At 36.9% G+C, this 26,048-nt stretch overlaps 1 pseudogene; it reads right to left on the bottom strand.

The window, feature by feature from the left end:
* LOC130027314 (uncharacterized) lies at window positions 1-25,089 on the bottom strand (annotated as a pseudogene).
* Window positions 25,090-26,048: the final 959 nt, after the last annotated feature.

Here is a 26,048-nt window from a genome sequence, read left to right as displayed (position 1 = left end):
GACTCGAGTGAACAACTTGTAGATGACAGACAATAGGCAGATCGGGCGATAGTTGCCAATGTCATGGATGTCTCCCTTCTTGAACAGTAGTACGGTCCTGCTGGTTTTCCATTGAGATGGAACCTTGCATTCAGACAAGTAGCGAGTGAAGAGCCGAGCCAGTGTATTGATGAGTACTGACGGCAGGTTCTTCAGGTGTTCAGGTCTGACCTTGTCTGGGCCGGGTGCTGTTTGCTTCTTTACTGACTAAATGGCGTGTCGTATTTCGGAAGGGAGAACATTGGGAACGACATACCCATCCTGTGGAATTTGGTATGTCGGCAAGTGGACATGGCTATCGAAGAGATTTGAGTAGAAGTCATGGATAATCTTCTCCATTGCCGTTCTGGAGGATGTGATGGATCCATCAGGACGTCGGAGGGCAGTCCTGATTAGTTTGAACTAATAAAGCACGCCTATTCCTAAGACATATGTTGCCCTGACCAAGAATTCATGATGGCATGTAGGATGTGTGTCAATCAGAGTCTCTACTTGGCTCTTTTCTCTACATAGGCACCTAGAATTTACCTGTTCAACAGCACATGTCAGCTCTTAGAACAAAACTGTCTTTCAACTATTATCTCACAGGCGATGAAAGTTGTTGTTTACTTTCCTAAATTTTAAATACCCCAATGATTCCAGGGCTTAAGATTTTGATGTTTTTTTTTTCTATTTGATCTAATTTTCTAAGTGATTGTATTTCATTTCCCAATTTAAACACTATAAATATTGGAAACTACAAAATGCACATCTTTGAATTTGGAGACTATTTTCCTTAAATGCTAGAATTGTATAGTTAACGGTCTACTTAAAATCTCAATTAATATATTTAATAATATGTATCAAATATTATTGTGCCCAAAGTCAATTTCTGTGTTTTCAAATGTATATTCCTTTTCTGTCTCACTCATCTAAAAAATTGCTAACTAAAGTATTTGCTCATTCCTAATGTCTTCTCTGTTTTCATATTTAATATATTTTAGTAAGAAGATCCTCTAAACTAACCTTCAACAAAGTTTTAAACTGTTAGGTGAGAAGCTAGTCACTTCTTACCTAACACATGAATCCAAGTCACCATTTTGTGCAAGATAGGAGGCAATTATATTAATTTCTTCATCTCTTTTCAGTTTGCTCATGACTTTCCTCTCACTTAAAATAGCACATGTAGCACTGTCTTCCCATTGTTCATTGATTTGCTAGAGCAGGAACCAGTAACGTTTCACAACAAACTGTGAGACTTGTTGTTACTGTTTTTGGCATAACGAATAAGTCACAGGTAGTTTGACAGGCTTTGCCCTCCAGGGAAGATACTCTCGGTAGCTTGCCAAGCTCTCCGAGAGGGGCAGAAGAATTGAACCCAGGTCCACCGTGTACAAGGCAAATGCCCTACTTACTGTGCTATAGCTCCAAAAAACATAAACTTTGCCCTATATAGTTCTCTAATTGTTGATGCTGGACCATCATACTGGCCTCCTTATAAATTCTCCTACACATCCATTCACCTGAGCGGTTTGGCACTGGCTGCTCTCTGTCTTGAGCACAAGAAGACCAAATGGCTCCAGACCTCACTTACTTCAAATAGCAATTCAGCAGTTTTTCAGTCAATGTGTACTTAGATCTCCGAACACCCATTCTGTTTTTCTTACTTATGTTTATACTCCTCAAACATTGAACAGTTTCTGGAATACTACGGGAAATCAATAAACATGGTTAAAAGAATTGAAGTGAATTTAGGGAGTGGTGATGTCTCCATAGTTTTAAGTTTGTCTTTTCCTTTCTACTGTGAATATTTTTTTACAGCATGACAGTGGTTCTAATAAAAATGTTATGGCATTCATATTAATGATCAGCTTCCAGAAACATGCATCCTCCTTCTTTTTTCTTATTTGTAAAAGTTGATGCAGCTCTACCAATATTAGCTGGAAATAAAGTCAGGATAGACTAACATATAGTTTTGTAACTATGATTATTTTCTCCACAACTGAGTTCAAAAGTTATATGAATTTTCCCACAAATGGTTATAAAATTATGCATGTTTTGATTGATGATTCTTTGAATGACAAATGTAAAATTCCTTTCCCAATGACTACAAAGTAGAACACACTCAATTAATTTGGTTGAAGCAATTTGAAATAATTCTACACAGTTTTCTCTGTATTTTGAAATATAATATAACCTAGTAGTAGCCACATCTATTATGAATTAAATGTTAGTGTTTACAATAAATGATACATACTTTAAAGGATACATATTTGTTTCCTTTTAAAATAATCCATATTGTGCTATTAAGCATGTAATTCTTCCTAGAGAAGGAAATGAATGAAATGGTATATATCAGATGGTCACTCTAAAATACTGCTTTGTAATGATTGTAAAACTATTTTTTGTCAAAATACCTCAGGCTGTTGCATTGTCAAAATGATTTCTTTGTTTTAATAAGGTTTATTTGATAATAAAGTGCAACTCTCAGGGCACTCAACTCTTCTTAGACCTTACACCTGATAATATACTTGGCTAGTGTAATTTCCTTTGAGGTTTAAATAATTTATTTCAGAACTTGGGATTTTGTTTTCTCCTTCCAATTGTTGGAAAACTTATAAAGATAATATCATTCATGCAGCCTGTAGACACTGCAATAATGTAGATACTCCAAAAGGAAAGTTGTTCAATGAAAGCATGTATTCACTGTATTTGTGAAATTAAAAGCAGTTAGTAAATTGATGCTGTAAATATTTTCCTTCAAAAATTATTCTAAATGCTCTATGTATACTTACCCATATATTTTACCAGTTTTATTTTAATATGTTTATAGACATAAGTGGAAAGCAAATTTATAAAATAATCAATTCCATACATTTCTAGAGTAATGAAAAAAATTAACTTAGCTTATAGTCATCAAATGTTAATGTATAACACCTGTCACAGTAAAAGTATAGTAATAAACAAGGAAGCATACCAAATTTCGCATACTGATAGAATGTTTTAAACAGTTTTCAATTATTTTAAGCCCTACACTTGATTTGTTTTTCATATATTGTAAAACATACTATTCCAAACATTCTATTTTTCTATATTTTGACCTAGACTCAAGAGATTCAATGTAGGTTCTCACTGAATGATTTCCAACCTATTTTTCAAGAAAATTTAAGTGATTCCTTGCATCCTCCCTACATTCAGACCCTGATAAATACCATTTGACTTCCTATGACTCTTCTCTGACATATATTTTTTAAATATCTTAAATGTAATCATACAGTATCTGTTCCTTTGTAACTGGCTTAGTTCAGTATCCCTTTATCACAGTTGATTAAAATAATGACATGTGTCTGATGTTCCTAAGATTGAATTTTTTTCACTATATTTTTTAACTGCTTCTTGTTTATCCATTAATCTGTTAATAGGCACTTGAGTTGTTGGCACTGCTTTGCTATTAATAATAATGCAATGATTTTGGAATACTAATATCTTTTTGAAACCCTGATTTCAAGTTGTTGCACAAGTACCTAGATATTAAACTGCTGGTACATATATTTATTCTATTTATTTTTAAATTAAAAATATTTTAAGCAAAAAAACCTGAGTGCCCAAGAACTGATGACTGGTTAAAGAAACCTTGGTACATTTACACAATGGAATACTATGTAGCTGTTAGAATAGATGAAGTCATGAAATTTACATACAAGTGGTACTACATGGAAAGTATCATGTTAAGTGAAATGAGTCAGAGTTGGATAGACACAGAAAGATTGCATTCATATGGGGAACATAAAATAACAAAATAGGAGACTAACACCCAAGAGTGGCCGAGATTAGTACCAGGAATTTTGCTCCATAACTTCGAGGCCAGCCACACATGCTAGGGGAAAAGGAAACTCAGATAGAGAAGGGAGCACCAAATAAAGGGTGTTGGGAGGATCCTCCCAGTATGGGAGAGGCATGCTGAAAGCAGACTACAGGCCAAACATGATTGCCACTCAATGCCTCTCTTGCAAACCACAGCACCCAAATGGAGAGAAAGAGAACAAAAGGGAATGCCCTGCCACAGAGGCAAGGTGGAATGGGAGGATTGAGGGGTGGGAGGGATGCTGGGACCTGTGGTGGTGGAAAATGGGCACTGGTGGAGGGATGAGTACTTGATAATTAAATAACTGAAACCCAAGCACAAAAATTTGTAAGTCTGTAACTGTATCTCATGGTGTTTCACTAATAAAAAAATATTTTAAGCACCATAATTTAAAATAATGTTAATGGCAAAGTTTCATACATAAAACATTCCAGCAGTACACTTATAAATTAATACTAGTACTTTATGCATCTTAGACATTAACCTTTTATCAGATGAGTGTTCGGCAATTATTTTTCAGTCTATAGGGCTCCTTTTGATTCTGGCATCATTTCCTTTGCAGTGCATAAGCTTCTTTGTTTGATGTCATATTTGTTCGTCTTTGCTGCTTGGCCAATGTCATCAAATTATTAAAGATACTTTCAGCTTAGATAATCATGAAAAGTTAAGTTATACTCAATATAATTTATGGAATCAATTCTAATATTGAAGTCTTTATTTTGTTTTGACTTTTTAATATGGTGTTAAAAAGGGGATCTATATATATACACACACACACATATATATATACACATATATATATTTGCAGGGAACAACTGGTTTTCCTAACAACATTTGTTGAGGAAACTTCTCTTGCTTCACTTCCTACTTTTTTCTCCTTTTCCAGAGATTAACCTTCCATACATATACCCGAGGATCTGTCTCTAAAATTTTTTATCTATTTCATTGTTCTGAGAGTATGTCCTTGTTTTAGTACCATGCTGTTTTGATTATTACAGCTTAATAGTATAGCTTGAAATAGGGAGAGAAAATTCTCCCATTTTCTATTATCCTTAGGTTTCTTTATCTATTTTTTATTACTCCATATAAATTTCAACAATATCTTTTCAAAGTGCTATGAATAAATTTAGAGGGATTACACTGAATCTGTTACTATATCATGCTTTAAAGCAAGATTTTCATTTTGACAGTAGTCTTTCTAACTCATGAACAGTATATATACATATTCTGTTCATGAATTAGATATATGTAACTAGAATATATAATATATACATTCTGTTCATGAGTTATATATATATATATTAGTATATATATATTTGCTTGGGCTGGAGCTATAGCACAGTGGGTGGGGTGTTTGCCTTGCACGCAGCCAACATGGCTGACACGAGTTCGATTCCTCCGCTCCTCTTGAAGAGCCCGGCAAGCTACCGAGAGTATCTTGCCCGCAAGGCAACACCTGGCAAGCTCCCCGTGACGTTTTCAATATGCCAAACACAGTAACAACCAAGTCTCACAATGGAGACATTACTGGGCCCGCTCGAGAAAATCGATGAACAATGGGAGGACAGTGACAGTGAATATTTGCTCGAGCAAATCGATGAACAATGGGAGGACAGTGCTACAGTGCTACATTATTGTGTTGCTATTAGTACATCTGCTCAGATCTATTAGTATAGTTTGTTTTTAAATTTAACTGTCACTTCATTTAGTGCATATAGCACTGTAGCACTGTCCTCCCATTGTTCATTGATTTGCTCAAGCAGGCACCGGTAGTGTCTCCATTGGGAGACTTGTTGTTACTGTTTTTTGCATATCGACTATGTCATGGGTAGCTTGCCAGGCTCTGCCATGCAGGTGGGATACTTTTGGTAGTTTTCCAGGCTCTTCAAGAGGGACAGAGGAATAGAACATGGGTCGGCCACCTGCATGGCAAATACCCTACCTGCTGTGCAACTCTCCAGCTCTTAGTGCATATATTGATAATACTTGTTATTTTTGTCTATCGATTATTTATGAGTATGTAATATCCACTTCATCTCTGTTATTTTCTTTAGATTGAATGCTGCTTAGTCTACTATAGTATGGTTGCCTTAGCTTTTTAAAATCTATCATTAGTATCTATGATTGTTTCCATCCTTTGACTCTTATCTCGTGCTTGTCATGAGAGTCCAAGTGTTCAAGTGTCTCCGGTAAATATCAGAAAGTTAAATCTTCTTTTTTCTTATCCATTTTTCACTGTTTCAGTTTTGGAGACGTTACTGGGCCCGCTCGAGCAAATCGACGATCAACGGGAGGGCCTTTACCTTACCTTACCTTACCAGTTTTGGGTATGGGTGGGCTATCAAACAGTGCTCAAGAAAGGGCCCTTGCTAGTAATTCTTGGCCAGTGAGGCCAGCAGTTCTATAAAAATACCTGAGGATGCCAGGCTACTTTGACCCTGTGGTGCTGGAGATTGGTAGGCCACCCTTGCTATGCTTGGGAATCTCCGGAGCTGCATCCAGTGATGCTCAGGTGTCATCTGTTGCTGGAAATCGAATCCAGGTATAACATGGCTAGCATGATCCTTAAGCATCTCTTAGACCCAACTGTGTGGGCTTTCAAGAGCAGTATTCAGTTCACAGTCTTTTAGAGAATTTATAGATATGTATTTGTTGCCATTCTTTAATGGTCGGATTTTGGCAGCCTTTTCCTCAACAATATTTTAATTACATACAGACATTCAGTATTAAAACATAAACTTAGGGGACCACACTGGATGGTACTCAGGGTTTACAGCTAGATCGGTGCTTAGGATTTTCTCTTTGCATGGCTTAGGGAACCATATATGGTGCTGTGCATCTAACTATGTGCATCCAACTCCAGCCTCTTCCTTTTTTTTCAGAGATTATATAGATGCAATAGATGTCTTCAGTCATGGTTTTGAGTTTTTATTCATATTTTTAAAAAAATCACCACAAATCTGAACTACAACTTGCAGGAGGTTTATTATTATTATTATTATTATTATTATTATTATTATTAATTGTTTTGAATATGTCTTCTTGCTACTGGAGCTTCATTTGAGAAATCAGATATGAATCTTCTTTCTATTGTCTGCAGTATTTTGCTTCTCTGATTTCTCAACTTCTCTTTAATTCTTGCCATTATTATTATAATGCAAATGGTTTTGTTCTGCTTGTGTTTATTTTGTTTCCTATGCCTTGCAATTCCTGTATTAGACTACCAGTCCCATTTCTCATACTGAGAACATTCTTTGGAGTAAATGTTTCAGTAGCCTTTCTCTCCTCTTTTTATGTTCATTCCCCCTCCCCCTGGAATTTACATAATGAGAAAGATTTTTCTTCTTCTATTTTATATAAAATACATCAAATTTTCTTTATTAAAAATCATTTTACTCGAGGGTATGGTGCCACCAGCAGGTCAATCTGTACCTGTGAGGCAAGTGCATCAGCAGCCTGATGCCACCGTCAGACTTACAGATACCCCAAAATTGCTGCTGTGCCTTTGGCCAGACCCCAAAAACTTGGGACAAAGTTTACCAAGAAAGTAAATGGCCAAAAGTTATGTATGTGAGAGATACAATGACAATCCACCTCCGACTCAGCTATATAATTGGAGGCATGGCCTCTCTGGTTCCTGATTGAACTGCTTAATGAGCATGATCCCAGAGACTCAGAAACAAATCTTGGAACCCAAAGGCTTTTGGCAGAAATGCGTCCTGTTCCTGCAGTGGATTACTGGCACTGGGCCACTCCAGTTGGCGATAGGTTTCATGCCTTGGCCTGTTCCCCCTGGCGCCCTGGTGACTGCCATCCTCCAGAGGCCACTGGAGAGTCAGGTTTGGGCCTGCAGTGATGAGACACATGGGGCCTCATCATTTGGGGGTGGAACAGTCCCTTTCCTCCCCATCCAACAAGTCCCCGAGTTGCCATCTACAAACAGCCTCTCTGACTTCTGATCAAGCTGATTAATGACTATGATCCCAGAAACTCAGAAACAAATCTCGAAACCCAGTGGCTTTTGGCAGAAATGCATCTGGACCACAGACAAGGTGGCTGCCGCCTCAGAGCTTATTGGAAAGCCAGGTATGAGCCAGCGGTGATGGGCAACTGTAGTCTCATGGTAAGGGGGGGTGGTACTGGCTCGTCCTTCACACTCTACCAAGGTCATGAGTTGCTCCCCATGAGTGGCTCTCTGGCACGGCCATGGATCCAGAGGCAAAAGGACTTATTCCAGAGCCTGGCAGCTTGTGGCAGAAAAGTGAATGGACCATGTGTTAAACTACGGTGCCTAGGAGGGAAAGGGTATTGCTCCCTTCCACCTTTTTCCCCCCTGGCAGCAAGGTGGCCACTGCCTCAGAGCTTATTGGAAAGTCAGGTATGAGCCAGCTGTGATGGGGCAACTGCAGTCTCATGAGTAGGGGAGTGGTACCAGCTCATCCTTCATGCCCTACCGAGGTCACAAGTTGCCCCCCCACGAGCAGCTCTCTGGCACAGCCATAACACCAGATGCACAGAAACCAAGCTCGTAATTATATGGCTCTTTGTAGAAATCAAAAATCATGCAGCCACTATTGCTGCTGGGCAACATTATATGATTCTCATAACCAGCTATACAAAACAAAGTATTTCACAATGCCTTTTAAGGAATTCTTATTGTTGGGGGGGGAAATTCTAAACAATAATGGCGCATCTTTTGTCGAAGTAATGAATGTAATCAATGTAGAGAAGAGTCAAGTAGAAATCATCTGCCTCACAGGCATTGGGAGAGGTGGGATGGAGGGTATATTGGGGTTCTTGGTAGTGAAAAATGAGTACTGATGAAGGGAAAGGTGTTTGATCATTGTTTGACAGAGAATTAAACCTGAAAGCTTAGTAACTTTTCCCACAGTGATTCAATTAATAAATATAAGAAGAAAAAAATAAACAAAGTTAAAAAAAAGTAAGGTTGAATTCATGCCCAATTCAATCAGCTAATCAGTGATTGAATAAATAGCCGTACTCCTACATAAAAAATTATTTTACTATTTATTGTGTCATGTATCCTGTCTTTAAAATCACTGGTACTATCTTTGACTTTTCCATTCTTCCACAGAGTCTTATATTCTTCAGCTCCTTTATTTCTGCTTGGATGCTTTCACTTATTACATCAATATTTCTTCCAGTATATTGAGTTATCCAATGATTTCCTCCATTCTGTGAACACTGAGATGATCTGATACATTGAGGTCATTTTTGAGCAGTATCTAAAGTTCTGATGTGTTTGAAGACTTCTATGAGCTTCTGTCCCAATCAATTGAAACAGCTGAATTCTTTCATTTCTTTTTCACTATTCCTGGTGCTTTATAGGTGCTAATGAAAAAGCTCCAGTTCTAGACGGTCTTAGTGGTGATCTGGTTTTCCTATTGAGAATATCAGACTAGTGCTTATGGCTCTAGTAATTTCTGGGAGCTATGGCTGCTATGTGGTGATTTCTCTGCACCCTTGGTGGGGTTGACACTAAATGCTGAGCTCTGATTGAGCAGGGACTAGGACTAGGCCGAGGTGCTGTGAGTTTTCACAGGCTTAATTGGCAGGACTGGTGGGGCTGGAGATTGACATTGATGATTATTTGTATGATCAGTTAATCTAGAGGAGCAAAAGGTAAAGGCTGGGACAAGTTGCAGCAAATAGTGAAGGATGTGTCTCACTTGCAGAAGCAAGGGTGGTGGTGACAGGAGCTGAGGGAGTGGGTAAAGTAGAAAGTCAGTTTTAAATTTTACAATCAGTGTTGACCCGCTGAGCTGAGGTTGAAAATGCTATCAGTTGAAAGCAGCAATAACTTTTTGGAAAACTGCTGGAGATTTCTGTGTTTCATTACTGGTCAAGTTAGCAGACCAGCAGTTGAATGCTATTGCTTTAGAATTTAAAGTCACCTAAAGTAGATACATAATTTCATGGGTCTCTGAAGATAATAAAAAATTATAAGATTATTTAAACATAAATTAGCTACGAGGTGAAGTTTTTATGTACATGTATATTCATTGCATTCTTGTACACATATATATAATATGTAGCACTGTTCTCCCGTTGTTCATCGATTTGCTCGAGCGAGCCCAGTAGTGTCTCTATCATGAGACTTGTTGTTACTGTATTTGGCATATTGAATACATCATGGGTAGCTTGCCAGGCTTTGCCGTGCAGGCGAGATACTCTTGGTAGCTTGCTGGGCTCTCTGAGAGGGGTGGAAGAATTGAACCCGGCTCAGCCGGGCCGGCTGCACGCAAGGCAAACACCCTACTGCTGTGCTATCGCTCCAGTCCTATACATAATATAAGTAACAATATTAATTATTTTAAATTTGCCATCTATGCCATTAAATTAAAAAGAATTTTGTAATTTTTATATTGTATATGCAATAAGAAATTAACAGATGAATATTTATAAATAACATTATTTTTAGGTTTCCTATTGAATCCATTACTTTTACATGGTCTTATCTGTGACATAATTCATCATTTATTTGAAACATATTCATTTTTAACAACTGTTTTAAACAATTGTACATAAAAATTATATAAATTTGGGTCAGAATAATAGTACAGAGGATAAGATGATTGTCTTGCATGTAGCTGGCCTCGGTTTGATCCCTGGCAACCTATATTGTCTCCAGAGCACTTCCAGTAATGATTTGTGATTGCAGAGCCAGGAATAACCCCAGAATATCACCTTATGTGGCCATTTTTCCCCAAAAGTACATAATTTAATTATAAATTATCATAGATAAAATATTAAAAGACAAATTTTAATAACTTTAAAATGATCATAGATGTTGCATATGTGAGACCCCACGTTCCATGCCTAGACCCATGGGCCTTCTTCAGAACTGCTGATGTGGTCTTGGTGGATCCCAGCACCTCTGGGAATGCATTAACCACATCAATATATTAAACAATCAGGTCAGTTTCATAAGCCAAGTACATTAGCTGCATATCACCCTTGACCCAATCACAGCTGGTAAGGCAACTCTACCTGTGTCCAAAAGATACTCAAAGTCAACTTTAAGTCAAACTCATCATACTGCTCATAACTTCTCATTCTGCAACATTTTTCACTCTTTTCCAGAACTAGTCACAGTTCTCAACTGTAACTCTTCTCACACTGTTCTTCATCATCAATCCTGGGCACCCTTTGTCTCTTTCTTCCTGATTACAGACTTGTACTTATTCTACGCATATATAGTTTCTGCTGATAACTGTATCATATGTGACTAGACAATGGGTAGAGTGTAAACATTTAATCACATCTGGGGCATTCTGACAAAGATATACTTTTAGGACTGATGAGAATATTTCTCACATTCTTTTCATACCATACAATAAACACAGTATTTTATCAAGGGATCTCAAAAAAGATAAAGATGCCTTTAAAAATTCATGCCATAAAGTCTGGTGAAGTCTATTTCAGCAAAAATAATAAAACAAGCCATGAAATCTTCCTAAAGCAAAACAACCCCCAAATAAAATATTTAAATGTTTCAGATTCAGTTAAATCTTTGAAGGAAACATAACACTCATAAAATAAAGCTCAGAAGAATTTAAGTATATCTTGTAATAAACCTTTATCTCAAACATTTTATTTTTATGCTTCCAAATTTAGCATATTGAATATATATGACCAGATATATTTTCTCCTAAATATATTTAATATCACCCTCTTTAAACATAACACCATGTTAGATACACTTTAAAAGTAAAAAATAAAAGTAACTTTAGTATGATAGTGACATATAAGATTTGACTTATACTTACTTGCCTCATTTCATCACATAGATAGCATACTTTGTGCTTCCAGAAAAACTGGCATATTTTTTAAAAACTTCACATAAAGGTCACACCCCAGGTGTTAAAAAATGGCATAAACTCTGTGATTACATGGTGAAGTATGGTTAATTCTGACAAACAGAATCTTGACACTAATCCACCAAGACAACATAATTTTACAAAAATAACTGTAAAGCCCACTTATTTTATTGTCTGAATTTTGGGTGCAGATTTACAGGGTGGGTCTAAAAAGGGAACAGATGCTGGGTGCTCTTAAGTATTTTTAGTAAAATGATGCCTTCTCTTGTGCAAAATATGTAGGATATGGTTTTTAATCTAATTTTTTTCATAATATAGAGATACTTTGTTGTTGACGAAACAATTTTTAATCATGAACTTTCCTAAGTTTCATTTTTTCATACTTGTCTTAAGTTATTTACTGACTTATTTTTGTTTGAAGTGTGAATTTTTTGCCCAAAAATTGTGAAACAAAATGTGGGTTTTTGCTAATGAATTGAGCAGATATATAATATTTATATGCCCTTTGAGTTGTGTGACTAAATATTTGGATACTTGGTAATTCGTTTTATTATGTAATTGATAAAATGGTGATGATGTTAATGTTAGTTCAACTACATATTTGTACTGACTAGGAATGTGTTGTCATTCTTCAGAACAAATAATTGTCAGTGTTCATCAGCTTGTAAAAAGTCTAGTGTGAGGGAGCTTAAATAACTACATAAATAATAAAATGCAATTTATCATTGAAAAAGTGTAAAAAATTTCTGTAAATTAAGAAATAAATTAGAGAATGTTTTAACTGTCCCTATATAATGCATATTGTAATACATGACATGCACGTTATACTATTCAACCATTGAGAGTTACGGAGTGGCTACTTAGATTACACAAGCATATTAAGTCCATAAGAAAGTTTTGAGGATCGGATTCTAGCCCAATATGGCAACAGAGGAGATTACTTTGTGCATTTCTCTAAACAGCCAAGAATTAACCAAGAGAACAATATACTGTGAGAACTCTACAGCTAGTGAAGCAGAGGCACTATTTGCAGCAAAGAGATCAAAGCAGACTGAAATATAGAAGACATCAACGAGAGCCATACTTCATTGGATAATAGATGATTGGAAAGAGATGCCTGGAAATTACCATTTGGAGTTGGTCTGAAGTCTCAGAACTGTCAGACTGTTGAGAAGACTATTTGATAGAAAGAATGGAAATGAGGTACATTCCTCACACCCAAGTGGAGCGCTTACAGAGGTGCTGGATTGTTACTCAAAGACCAGGACACCCAACAAATTACAACAGTAAAAGAAGTTAACTTCAAACTTCCTGCTAGTAGGCTTTCATCAGACTTCCCAAAGAAACTTTACAGGCCAGAAGTGAATAGAATGACATATACAAAACATTCAAAGATAGAAACTGACAGTCAATGTATCTTGCTAGAGTTCAACTCTGAAGAATCAAATTCTATGGAAACAAAAGCTGAAGGCATTTGTCTACAGTCCCTTCCCTTCAAAGTCATATTTAAAAAAAGAAAAAAAGAAAAAAAAAGAGAATTCATAAAGATTTGAATGTATAAATAAATAAACGTTACTTACAGTAATGGCAATAACAATCCCTCATCTAATAGATTGTCCTGGGTGTAACTGGGATGAATTCAACCATTAAAAGGTACAGATGTTTCTCTAATCATATGCTACTTAAAATAAAAACTGTTAAGTTATAAAAACAAGCACTGACTTAAAGTTAAGGGATATAAATTGACTATCAAAGGAAACTAAAAAAAGCAGATACTTCAGATACTTCACCGATTCCTTTGAGTCAGAAAGGTAGCAAGTGATGAAATAAAAAATAAGTGCCAATAAAATATCAATATAACAGGAATATCAGACTTAAGAGCTATTAATATATGTGAAAAATGTAGTAGCACTTAATCACTTAATCACTTAAGTTCCCGTTAATCGTCGATTTGCTCGAGCGGCTGCCAGTAACGTCTCCATTTGTCCCTGTCTCATGCTAGTGTGGCCCAATGGCATAGTAGCACTGTAATATATAAATTTAATTTCCTATATAAAAGAAAACTTTGATAGCAACATGATCATCTGATCACTTGTCATCCTGTTACTCATCGATTTGCTCGACTAAGAATCAGTAACATCTCCATTGAACCCTGTCACGTGCTAGTGTAACACAATGGTTTCTACTCGCTCCAGGAACATGAACAGCCTCAAACCGTACAAAGAGTGTCTTAACGAAGATGTCTGTAGGTGAACTCGTAGGTGAACGGCCAGGCATCCCGTGGAATCCAGTCAGTAACAGCTCTGGTCCAGTAGTAGTATTCAAACAGTCCAGGGATTGTCTCTAAAATGCATTACATGTCCAGCCCATCTGATTTTTGGCACCCTGATTCTTGGTTGTAAATGGAGGTCAAAACTCCGGATTCCTTCTCTCACTTTAGTGAAACATAATATTTCAAGCATAGCTCTTTCGATTCCTCTTTGGGAGACCCGAATAGCATTCTCATCCTATTTTCATAGAACCCGGATCTTTGAGGCATATGTTAATGCAGTAAGAACAGTGGAATTGAAGAGATGTACCCAGAGCCAGAGGTTCTTTATCCTCTTAGCTATTTCTTCCATGCTTTTGAAGGCATTCTAAGCCGCTCTCTTCCTCCTGCTCAGCTCAAGTGCCAGATCATTTCTCATGTTGAGTTCTCGACCTAGATACAATATAACTGCTGCATTCGAAGATGTTCATTCCAATCACAGCAAATGGAATGTCAAGAATGGGTCCATTTCACATGAACATTGTCTTGGTGAGATTCAGCTGGAGTCTGACCTTTCCACACATACAGTTGAAGTCGGCCAGCATTTGTGCTACTTGGCTAATGTTTGGTGTTATTAGAACGATGTCATCAGTGAAGCAGAGATGGTGTCATTGCCAACTGTCTATCTTCACAATGATTCCTTCCCATTAAAGTCGTCACATGATGTTCTCGAGGGTGGCACTGAAGAGTTTTGGTGAAATGGTATCTCCCTGCCAAACCCCTCTCTTGACGTTGATGATCACTTCCTTGTAGAATGGTGAGATCCTGGTAGTGAATCCATAGAATATTGATGTATTGAGTTTGAACACCCTGTTTGACTAGAGCTTCATTGACAGCTTCAGTACCAACAGAATCAAAGGCCTTCTATAAATTGATGAACGTTAGGCAGAGCATCATCTTGAACTTTCAAGAAACCTCAGTAAGCTTGGTCACCGTGTGGATATGGTGATCATGCTGAATCTTTTTCGGAACCTGGCTTGATTGCATGGTTGTCCTTCATCAAGTATTCTTCAAATCCTATTCAGGATGACTCGAGTGAACTGCTTGTAAACGACGAACAAAGGCAGGTCGGGTGATAGTTCCTTATGTTGTGGATGTCTCCCTTCTTTTACAGTAGAATGGTTCTGCTGGATTACCATAGGAATGGAACCTTGCATTCAGATAGGTAACATGTGAAGAGTCGAGCCAGTGTATTGATGAGTACTGACGGCCGATTCTTTAGGTGTTCGGGTCTGAACATGTCTGGGCCGGGTGCTGTTCGCTTCTTTACAGATTAAATGGTGTGTCAGATTTCAGAATGGAGAAAGTTGGGAATGACATATTCATCCTGTGGAATTTGGTATGTGGGCAGGGGGATATGGCTATCAAAGAGATTTGAGTAGAAGTCATGGATAATCTTCTCCATTGCCCTTCTGGAAGATGTGTAGATCCATCAGGACATTGGAGGGCAGTCATCTTGATCTTGTAGTTGGCGTAGGACAGGTGGGGATTGCAAATGCTTTTTCTGGCTTCTGCTGCATCAGCCAGGACTGCTGTTCTTCTCTCTTTAAGATCTTCCTTTATCACTTCTCTGCACTGCTTTTTGAGATCAGACTTTAGCTTGTAGTTGCCTGAGGCTCTCGTCAAGCCACATTGCAGAATAAGCTCAAGAGTTTCTGAAGACAGGCATCTTTATGTGGCTTTCTCTCTCTAGGCTTTCCTCACTCAATCATGGAGTTGCTGAACCAGTCTATCATATTCTTTGTCAATATCATCAACAACGGTATCTTCCCATGTTGTGCCAATAGTGCCAAACAGCTCCCAGTTGGTGGTCATTCTGGGAATTTTCTTCTTAAACTTTGCAACCCTTTCTCCCTAGTCCCTGAAGTAGAATTTTGCACAACGGAGTTGGTGTTACGATCACTTTTTGGAATTTTGGGACAACAGTGACATCGGTCAGGCAAAACCTTCAATTGAATATGATATAGTCAATTTTATTGTGTAACTTTCCACCTGGAGACTGCAACATCCAACGTTTAGATTCAGCCTTCTTAAACTCTGAGTTACCGTGGATGGTCTTGGTCGACATTGATGAACTCAGACAGTCTCTCACCCTGTTCAATCCATTCTAGGACATGGGTCCCAATGTGGAGTTCTTTGGCTGAACTTCTAGGTCCTATTCTGACTTTAAAATCACTGACAATGATCTTGTAGAAGGTGTGGTCTTCTTTATAGAACTTCTCCAGCTCCATGTAGAACACAATTTCTTCTTCATAGTAATTGGATGTTGGTGTGTAGAAAACAAAGATAGAAACTGCTGGAAGTGAGCCACATCTATTAAAGCATAATAGTCCAATTCTGATTGTTAGGCATTTGAATGAATCAATGCTCATGGCCAAGTTTGTGTTGACAAGGACACCAACACCAGCGATGCCTCTTTTGTAGCATGTTCCGAGGAATAGTTCTTCTCCAGTGTTGAAAATGGCATGATGTGATCGATGCCTTGTCATCTCGGTCAAACCAATGATGTCGTACTTGGTCTTCTGCATTTGCACCATCAGGTGTTCAGTGGATGCTTCCGATGCCAGCATACATACATCGAAAGTACAGACAATCATTTTAGTCTTTCTCCGTTTTGGCAGCCTAGTTCGGCCCTGAGATTTTATCAGCCTCTCCTAGCTCATCCTTCTTAATGCTGCTATATTGAGGACTCTTTCAGGCTCAGGGGAATGAGATTCATTGTATTTATTGTTTTTGGCATATCAAATGCATAGTAACATTATACTTGTGGAAAAATTTAATAACCCAATTATATCAAAACTAGAAAATCACCAAAGAAAGAAAACAAATTTAAAAATTAGTAGGACAAATTTAATAGGTATTTATAGAGGATCCAAGGGCAAAATACCTAAATATGTATAGAGATAAGCTTAATAGATATAGAGCTTCAACCATATACATGGCATCTTTAACAAGTGCTTGCAGGACACTTAAGAATAGACTACATGTTGGGGCATAAAAAATTTTTAATCTTTTATAGACATTTAAATTATATCAAGTATGCTTTTAGATAATAGTAGTATAAAACTAGAAATAAAAATATTAGAATCAATCAAAAAAGGAAAGAAGGAGAAATCACAAATATTAGTGTATAAACAATGAGGAATTGAGCATTCATTGAGTCAATGAGGAAATCCAAGTGAAATTTTTAAAACTTCCTGAAGATGAATGAAAATGAAGTCACAACTTATTATAGAAAAAATATTAACTGGAAATTTGGGGACCATTGATATAATACGGGGAGTAAGGTGCTTGTATTTCATTCTGCCAGTCCAGGTTTAATCTCTGATAATTCATAACCCCCTTTAAGTTCCGAGTGATCCCAGAGGATAGACCCAAGAATAAACCCTGATCACAGCTGAGTGAAGCTCAAGAAACCAAAATTCAAAAAAGAGGAACATTTTTAGCAATGAATTCCTATATCAGGGAACTAATCAAATAAAAAAAATCATTGCATACTAAAGAACTTCATATAAATTATATAAAATAGTAATAACATATGTATTTCAAAGTTCAAAAATATCAATAAAAACAAGAGTTGTTTCTCTTAAAGTATTAATAACATTGATAAAATTAGCACAGATCACAGAGAAGTAAGAGAGAAAATAAATTAATAAAATAAACAAAATAAGAAAACGGGATTATAAGAAATACAAGAGAAATACAAAGGGTTGGAAAAGATAATTATGATATTATGTAGGAACATATTGGGCAACCTAAAAATATGAGAAAATTCTTAGAAGCATACTACTTTCTGAAACTTAATAAAAATGAAATTTTATTTTTTGAAGAAAGACTCATCACAAATATGGAAATTGTAACATTTTCTTATGTATATAAATGTATGGAAAATACATCTCATCCTGGGACTGTCTTGCCAGGATATAGACTGGAGTTGGCCTGGGGGTCCTTGGCTTCCACCTCAGAGGTTGTCCTAGGAAAGAGAAAGATCAACACCCTGCACTTCAGTTTCTCTAAAATATTCCCATTAAGTCACTGGTGGTTTACTCATTCTCAGTAGAGGTGTTGGGAAATAGGACACTAATTTGTTGCCTGAGAATTTCCCTATATTTAGCATATCATGTAGATTTCCAATGTTGCACAAATAAAACTTGGCTAAAAGTTTGTTCCAATAATATCCCTGCTAAATGTTTTAGAAAATGGCTAAATTTCCCTTAAAAGCAGTATTTCTCAGGGCTTTTTATTTTTATTATTTTTTTTTTACTATGGCCAGGTTTCTTTCCTGAGGACCCTCTGTTTTACTGGCTTGAGTCCAACACTTATACCACAGGCTCTCCATTTACATAATTTTTACCTGTATGCTCCTTGGAATATGCTGGTAACTCCCAGGAGGACAGAGTGTTTTTGTTTGAGAAACACAGCTCTAGAAGGTTTTTACATGCTCCTCATTTGTGATAACTCTGCTCTTAAAACTCAAGATCACTGTGATTTGAGCAACAGTACTCTGTTCCTTTGTAATACGTTTGCATGGTTAATGTAAAATGAAGACTATTTTTGATGACTCATTCATTGGAGGAATAACTTATTCCTTCTGATATAACCTGAAAAATTTTGTTTCACTTTAAGAACTTGGCTGCTTGTATGATATTACAAGTGCCTTGGTGTAGAAAATCAGCAGTATTTGTATTAACCATTGAATATCCTATTCATTTCTGCCATGGTTATACATACTGATAAAATAATTTATAGTAATAGTTGTCATATTTTATATTTTTTTCTGAAATGCATAATCCATCAGCGGCCAAGACTCAGAGACTATAAAATCCAGCTCCCGGACATCTTATCAGGACATCTTTTTATGACATCTTATTATCTCATTCCTACTTTGGACAAACTTGCAGGCTATCGAATGTAGCCTGCCCACAGGGCAGAGTCTGGCAAACTCCCTGTGGCGTACCAAATATGCCAAATACCAGTAACAATGATGGGTCTCATTCTCCTAAAGAGCCTTGAATATAATCTCAGGGCTAGGATGAAAGAGATGTTACTGGGGCCTGCTCGAGGCTCGAGGCATAATGTTGTCAAAATAAATGAGCTAAGATTGCTACCTAAAATCAGACTGCAAAAGTATTCTGGTTGATCAGAGCAGTATTAAATAAAATGCATGCTGGTAAAGAAAAGACCTTTGTCCAGAAAATAATGAGCAAATAAATGAATATATCATAGGAGAATGAACCACATAGGATTACTTGACTTCTTTTTCTGAATTAGATTTAGCCAACTTAATTTTTTTAATGTGTAGCATTTTTTTGTGTGTGAAATATAAATCTGGGAACTGCTAAACTTCTATGTGCTCTAAGAAAGCCAAAGGATTGTAAAATAGTAAAAATAGTAGAGGGATTGTTAATTTTGTTCTGAAAATTTAATTTCCTTTTCATTTTAACCTTGAAGATGGTTGAGAAGTATTTTGAAGTGATCTCAGAAGACAAAGTTGGAAAAATTCTTGAAAACACCTGGACCAGGAAGAATTTTGAACTGAAAATATAGAGCAAGGAACTGATAACAGTTTTTTTAGTGAAATAGAAAAGAAAATATAGGAACAGAATGATATTAAAAAAGAAAGGGAATCACTTTGTGATTAAACATTTAATATTTAGAATAATGATTATTAAAATTAATGTAAAATAATAAAGAATTAAAGAACCTAGCACAAAAATACTATTTTCCTCCTAGAATATAGTTCAACCAGTTAATTTTCACACCCTAATAGAAAAAAGGTGAAAATTATTAGGCCTATTACCCAAAATATGTTTAAGGTTTTAGCAAGGATTATTAATATTAAGTTTAAATATTCCCAACTTTAGAGATTCAAATAAAATCATTTATAAATTATACTAATGATATTTTCTTACTCAAAATACCAGAAATAAGTATTTTGATATCTAAGTCTTAGCTGATATTTGTATAACTTATGATCCTTTATAAGTTGCTTGACATTGATCTTGCAAATATGTTTTTAGGGCTGTAGCCATAGCACAGCGGGTAGGGCATTTGCCTTGCACGCGGCCAACGTGGTCGGCCCAGGTTCGATTCCTCTGCCCCTCTCTGAGAGCCTGGCAAGCTACCAAGAGTATCTCACCCGCACGGCAAAACCTGGCAAGCTACCCATGACGTGTTAAATATGCCAAACATAGTAATAAGTGTCACAATGGAGACGTTACTGGGCCCACTTGAACAAATCTATGAACAATGAGAGGACAGTGCAGTGCAGATATATAAAAATCACAGGCAAAAAAAAAGCAAAAATAAACAACTGAAACTGCATCAAACTCAAAAACTTCCACCCAGCAAAGAAAATAATAAATAAGTGAAAAGAGTGGGATCAAATAGGAATAGAAGAATGAAAGTATTTGCAAATAATATGTCTCCTCAGGGGTTACTATCCTAAGCATATAAGACACTCATTAAATTACCACTGGTGTAAATAATTAAAATTAGTTTAAATATATAAATATGCAGTTTTTCCAAAGAATATGTACAAATGTCTAATATGTATGTAAAAAAGTGTTCAGGAGATTGAAATAAAATACAGCACATAAGATGTTTGTCAATGCATGCAGTCTTTCTGTATTCTGTATTGTATATGTTTCCAGAGCACCTTCAGGAACGATTCCAGAAAGCAGAACCAGGAATAAGCCCAGGATATAGTCAGGTTTAAACCAAAAAACAAATAGACGATGTTCAATATTCCTAGTTACATGTAAATGCAAATAAAACCCAGGTTAAATATTTCATACATGTTAAAATTACTATTTTAATAAAAAATGATTACTGTTAAAGGTACAGAGAAACTGTACTGCTGAAAACTTTAGAGGGAATATAAATTGATTGAGATAGTCGTTGGGCTGAATAAATGACTCACATCAAATACTTGCAAGTTCACGGTTCTGAGATTGGTCTCTGCACAGCTAAAATAGAAAAGGGAAGAAATAAATAAAAAGAAGTATAAGTTTTATTTATATGCAGTTGGAGTCATTGTTTTTATGTTGGAATGTGTAATTATTTAGTTCAGTGCTACACTGATTTCTTTTGTGTTGGCTTTACGGAGGTCAGATTGGAGGGTCTAGAACAAAGGCAAAACAAAACTTGAGGTTATTGTAACAGTTAAGTCATCAATAGATACAGGTATGGCAAGTCAAGATGGAGATATGAAAATAGATCATATGCAGAACACACACACAAACACATACTGTGTCATATGGTCAAACTCTATAAGTGCTCCATAAGGAATTGCACTTTTTTTGCACAAACTTGGTCTGTGCTATACCATTTGGTCTATCTCCCTCACTTCATAGTATATATTTTAGAGACATACTAGATCAACTTCTGATAGATGTGAAAGTGGAGGAAGTGAAATTCAGAATGATTCCTGGCTTATAGTAAAATATCTGGTAGTTAGTGCTGTCATTTAGTAACAGAACATATTTAGGGAGGAGGATGTCATTGAAAGGAGATATATGGCTAAAGCACAAAAGACTTACTGATAAAATTCCCTACCTTCATTAGTTCCTGTCCTCCCATAAAATCTGAGTAGTAAGCTTAGATTATGCATGTCTTGATTTGCTCTGCAACGTTTTCTAATATGGGCATGAACTCATTGCTCTGCATATTTATAATAAAGAAATACAAATAGTATATTTTTGTATTTGTTTCCTAGCAATGGAAGTTTCCTGTTAAAAGAAAGGGCTTCGTGGTGGGTTCCTCTCAAGCTTAGTATTTGGTACTCATCTGGACTGCTACAGTGTGAAGTGATATTATGAATGAGTTTTTGCTGAATTCCCAAAGGGGAAAAGAAAATCAACATCTTGAGTTATCAGAATTTGGCCCATTGAATATGCAGTACAGATGGCAAGTAGAAAATGGGACATGGTAAGAGAATATCAGTGTTGATAATTAATATTTGTTGCCCCATTCATGTCAAATATTGAGTGTGATGGTCACATTCATGGAGAAAGAGCACACAAGAAGCTGAGTAATTCCTACAGTAGATTGTAGGAAGAAGAAAATCATCTGAGAAAGCAGAAGTGTGGGATATAAATGAAGTTAGACGAAAACAGGATCAGTATATTTTTGTGCAAGTTGAGAACATTATGTTTCCAACTTCACCATAAAGTTGTAGTTAACTATAAAGACTGATGTGAACATTTTTTAACTATTAACAAATAAGATTCCTTTCAAAAGAGCTATTTAGTTTAAGCTCATACAGTACACTATTAAGAACTATTAAGAGATCCTGAATGTTCTAGCGGGTAGGGCGTTTGCCTTGCAAGCTGCCAACATGGCTGACCCGAGTTCAATTCCTCCACCCCTCTCGGAGAGCCCGGTAAGCTACCAAGAGTATCTCGCCCGCACAGCAAAGCCTGGCAAGCTACCCGTGATGTATTCAATATGCCAAACACAGTAACAACAAAGTCTCACAATGGAGACATTACTGGGCCCGCGCGAGCAAATGGATGAACAATGGAAGGACAGTGACAGTGACTAATTTTGTAATGTACATGTCAGTCAAGGGGAATATAAAAAGTTAAATGAGCACTTTCTGTAGATTCAAAATTTTGCTCTAGTTTTCACCAAAATCATATTTCTTTCGTGTCATCCTTAAACTATCACACCACACTGCCTGGTAGTCTGTAAATCATCTTATAGGATTTTAAATGACCAAACACTTTCATAATCCTTTTGTGAAACTGGGAACTATAAAATAAGTGTTGCACTTTTACTGCATTTATATCAGTCTAGACATAAAATTTTGTTGAAATTAATATGTGGGCTAAATTTATACAGATGGCTATCCATCTGTATCATGAAAAATACTGATGTTTAAGGCTTAGGAATGCAAGCTATAAAAAAGAATTCAGTATTCATAGTAACAAATGACAATTAGAACTTCATTGAAATTAATGCTATTTTAATAGCTCTGTGCCCTTCATAATGTGAGAAGATAAAGATCAGATAAAGTTCAGGTAAACTTTAATTACTGTTATCAAACTTTAATTCTACACATGCAATTACTTTTAACTTTGGTGAATACAGTAAAATGCTCTTAATACATTACCTAAAACAGACTCACATTTGCATCTTCAAAGGTTCTGTCAATGAATAGTTTATCCTAATTCCTACTAAAATTAATAGCTTACTCAATTTATCAATTAAACATGTGTACTTTTGCATTATGTTCTAGATTTTAAATTTCGCATTGCTAGACTATTTTGTCATATCTTTTGAGTCTTCTGTTTTGTTTTATGTTTTTAAAATACTTATAAATCAGAATCTGTCTTCATGTTACCCTTTAATGTAATTTACAATGGAGGAACCCAAGCATGCGGGTCCCAGGGCTGAGATCTCCAAGCCTACTCGGATTGGGACTGGGCCTTCTCCACCCAGACCCCTCCCCCCCATCTTCCAGTAGGTAGACGTCACACCCACCAGCTGCCGCCAGCGCCAGGTTGGTCCCATGAACGGCCAAGACTCAGAGACTATAAAACTCAGTTCCCAGAAGCAGCCGCAAGACATCTTATCTTATTTTTCCTTTGGAGAACCTGGCAGGCTACCAAAAGTATCCTGCCTGCACGGCAGAGTCTGGCAAACTTCCCATGTCATACTAAATATGCCAAATACCAGTAACAATGATGGGTCTCATTCTCCTAAACCTGACAGAGCATTGAAATGGCTCTTTTAAAATCTGAGGGCTAGGAAGAAGGAGACGTTACTGGTGCCTGCTCGAGGAAATCGACGAAAAACAGGATGATCGTGATCATGATAATGGAGTTGATATATTTTATACAAAAATTTCAGTTTGGGGCTGGAGAGTCAGTAAAGGGGGTAAGGCACTTTGTATGCAACCAACTATGGTTTGATCCCTCACATCATATTGCTCCCATAAGAATCACCAGAAAAGATCCCTAAGCACAGATTCAGAAATATGTTCTGAGCAATGCTGGGTGTTACCCAAGCCCTAACCAAACAAATCAACAAAATGTCAAAACAAAAACTTGTTTTTTATAGTTAATTCCTTTTAATACAAAGCATCATCTTGATTTTCTTATATATTTGTTTTAGGAGAAAAACCCAGTGGTGCTTAGTGATTAGTCCTGGCTCTGTACTCAGGAATTACTTGTGGCGGTACTGAGTGAACTATATGGGATGCTGGGGATTGAACCAAGGTTAACCACATGCAAGGCAAACACTGTACCTGCTATACTATTTCTCCAGTCCCCAGTGTCATATTTTTAAGATATTGAAACTAACATAAAGCATAGCTATTCAATTTGTCCTCTCTTTTAATTACTAAATCATTATAATATTCTATGAGTTTCCATATGTTTGTTCCATATCAGTAAATTAAAAGTATACATATTGGATTATTTAAAAATAGACACAAATAGGTATGTTTTATTTTCTTTTGGGGAGGTCACAGGTAGCAGTGCTAGGATCCCCCTAGACCCATTGTGTAGTACACAGCTGGTCAATGGTGCTGGATTATGAGATGATGGGAGCATTACAGATGTTTGAGCCATTTTACTGAAAAGAAAAGCCTATTATCAATTCGCTTTATCCTTCTAAAATATGCTAGAACTTAAAAAATCAAATAAACCTGTTCTAACAATGTTAAAAACTTGAAAAGCTTTTTGAAATGGTTAGTCTGGGTTATTTCAGTCTCAGCTTACTATATCAAATCAATCTTATTTAATCTGCTTGATCATCTTTTACATCTAATTCAAGTGTAATCATCTGATTCGGGTTGTTAAGTATTCGAACGAATCAATGCCCATGGCCAAGTTCGTGTTGACAAGGACACTGACAGCAGCAATGCCTCTTTTGTCACATGTTCCAAGGAATAGTTCTTCTCTAGTGTCAAAAATGGTGTGGTGTGATCGATGTGTTCTTGTGTCAGTCAGACCAATGATGTCATACTTGATCTTCTGCACTTTCACCATGAGGTTCTCAATGGATGCTTCCAATGCCAGCGTATGTGCATTCAAAATACAGATAGTCATTTTAGTCCTTCTTTTTGGCAGCCCAGCTAGGCCCTGAGATTTTATCAGCCTCTCCTTGCACATCCTTCTTAATGTTGCCAAATTGGGGGCTCATTCACGTTCAGGGGAATGAGACCTATTGTATTTACTGTTATTGGCATATCAAATAGTCCATAGATATCTTGCCAGGCTCTGCTGTGCACATGGCATACTCTCGGTAGCTTGCTGGTCCCTCCGAAAGGGCTAGAAGCATTTAGAATGGCCTCTAATCGCCTTTGCAGGTTTTCCCATGGTTCAAGCATATTGGAATCCCATAATATATGGTACAGAAATAATGAACAATGGGTGTTTAGTGTCTTACGATGTTTCGTGGCCCCACGGTCTGGAAAATGGCCTGTAGCATGGCAGCAGCTGGATAGTAGAGGTAGTGGAGGTCAGCCGATGAGACATTTTTCTGGCTGCAGCAGGGTGGATCTTCTGGGTGTGATCCCTGGGTGACTGAAGATTGGTGGGAGCAGGCATGAAATCTCTGTTTCTGTGTCCCATTGAGCCTGGTCACAAAATTCTGCTTTACCTGGTTCTGAGGGCCTTTATTAATGCACGAGGTTTGACCTGAGAAGTTTGGAAAACATGCTGGAGTATGGGGGCAGCTGGGAAATGGCTTGAATAGATGTGGTTCATGGCAGACAGTTTCTCTCTTCATTATCTATGCACCAACATCCAATTACAATGAAGAAGAAATTGAGAAGTTCTACATGGAGCTGGAGAAGTTCTATAAAGAAGACCACAACTTCTTCAAGATCACTGTCAGTGGTTTTAATGCCAAGATAGGACTGAGAAGGTCACCCAAGAACTCCACATAGGGTCCCATGGCCTAGAATGGAAAAACAGGGTGAAAGACTGTCTGGGTTCATCATGTTAACCAAGACCATCCATGGTAACTCACAGTTCCAGAAGGCCAAATCTAAACATTGGACATG

The sequence above is a fragment of the Sorex fumeus genome, unplaced genomic scaffold (assembly GCF_029834395.1).
Source record: "Sorex fumeus unplaced genomic scaffold, SorFum_2.1 ptg000037l, whole genome shotgun sequence".
In the NCBI taxonomy this organism is placed as follows: domain Eukaryota; kingdom Metazoa; phylum Chordata; class Mammalia; order Eulipotyphla; family Soricidae; genus Sorex; species Sorex fumeus.
Note: the sequence above shows the minus strand (reverse complement) of the source record. Positions and strands in the feature narration are given on the sequence as shown.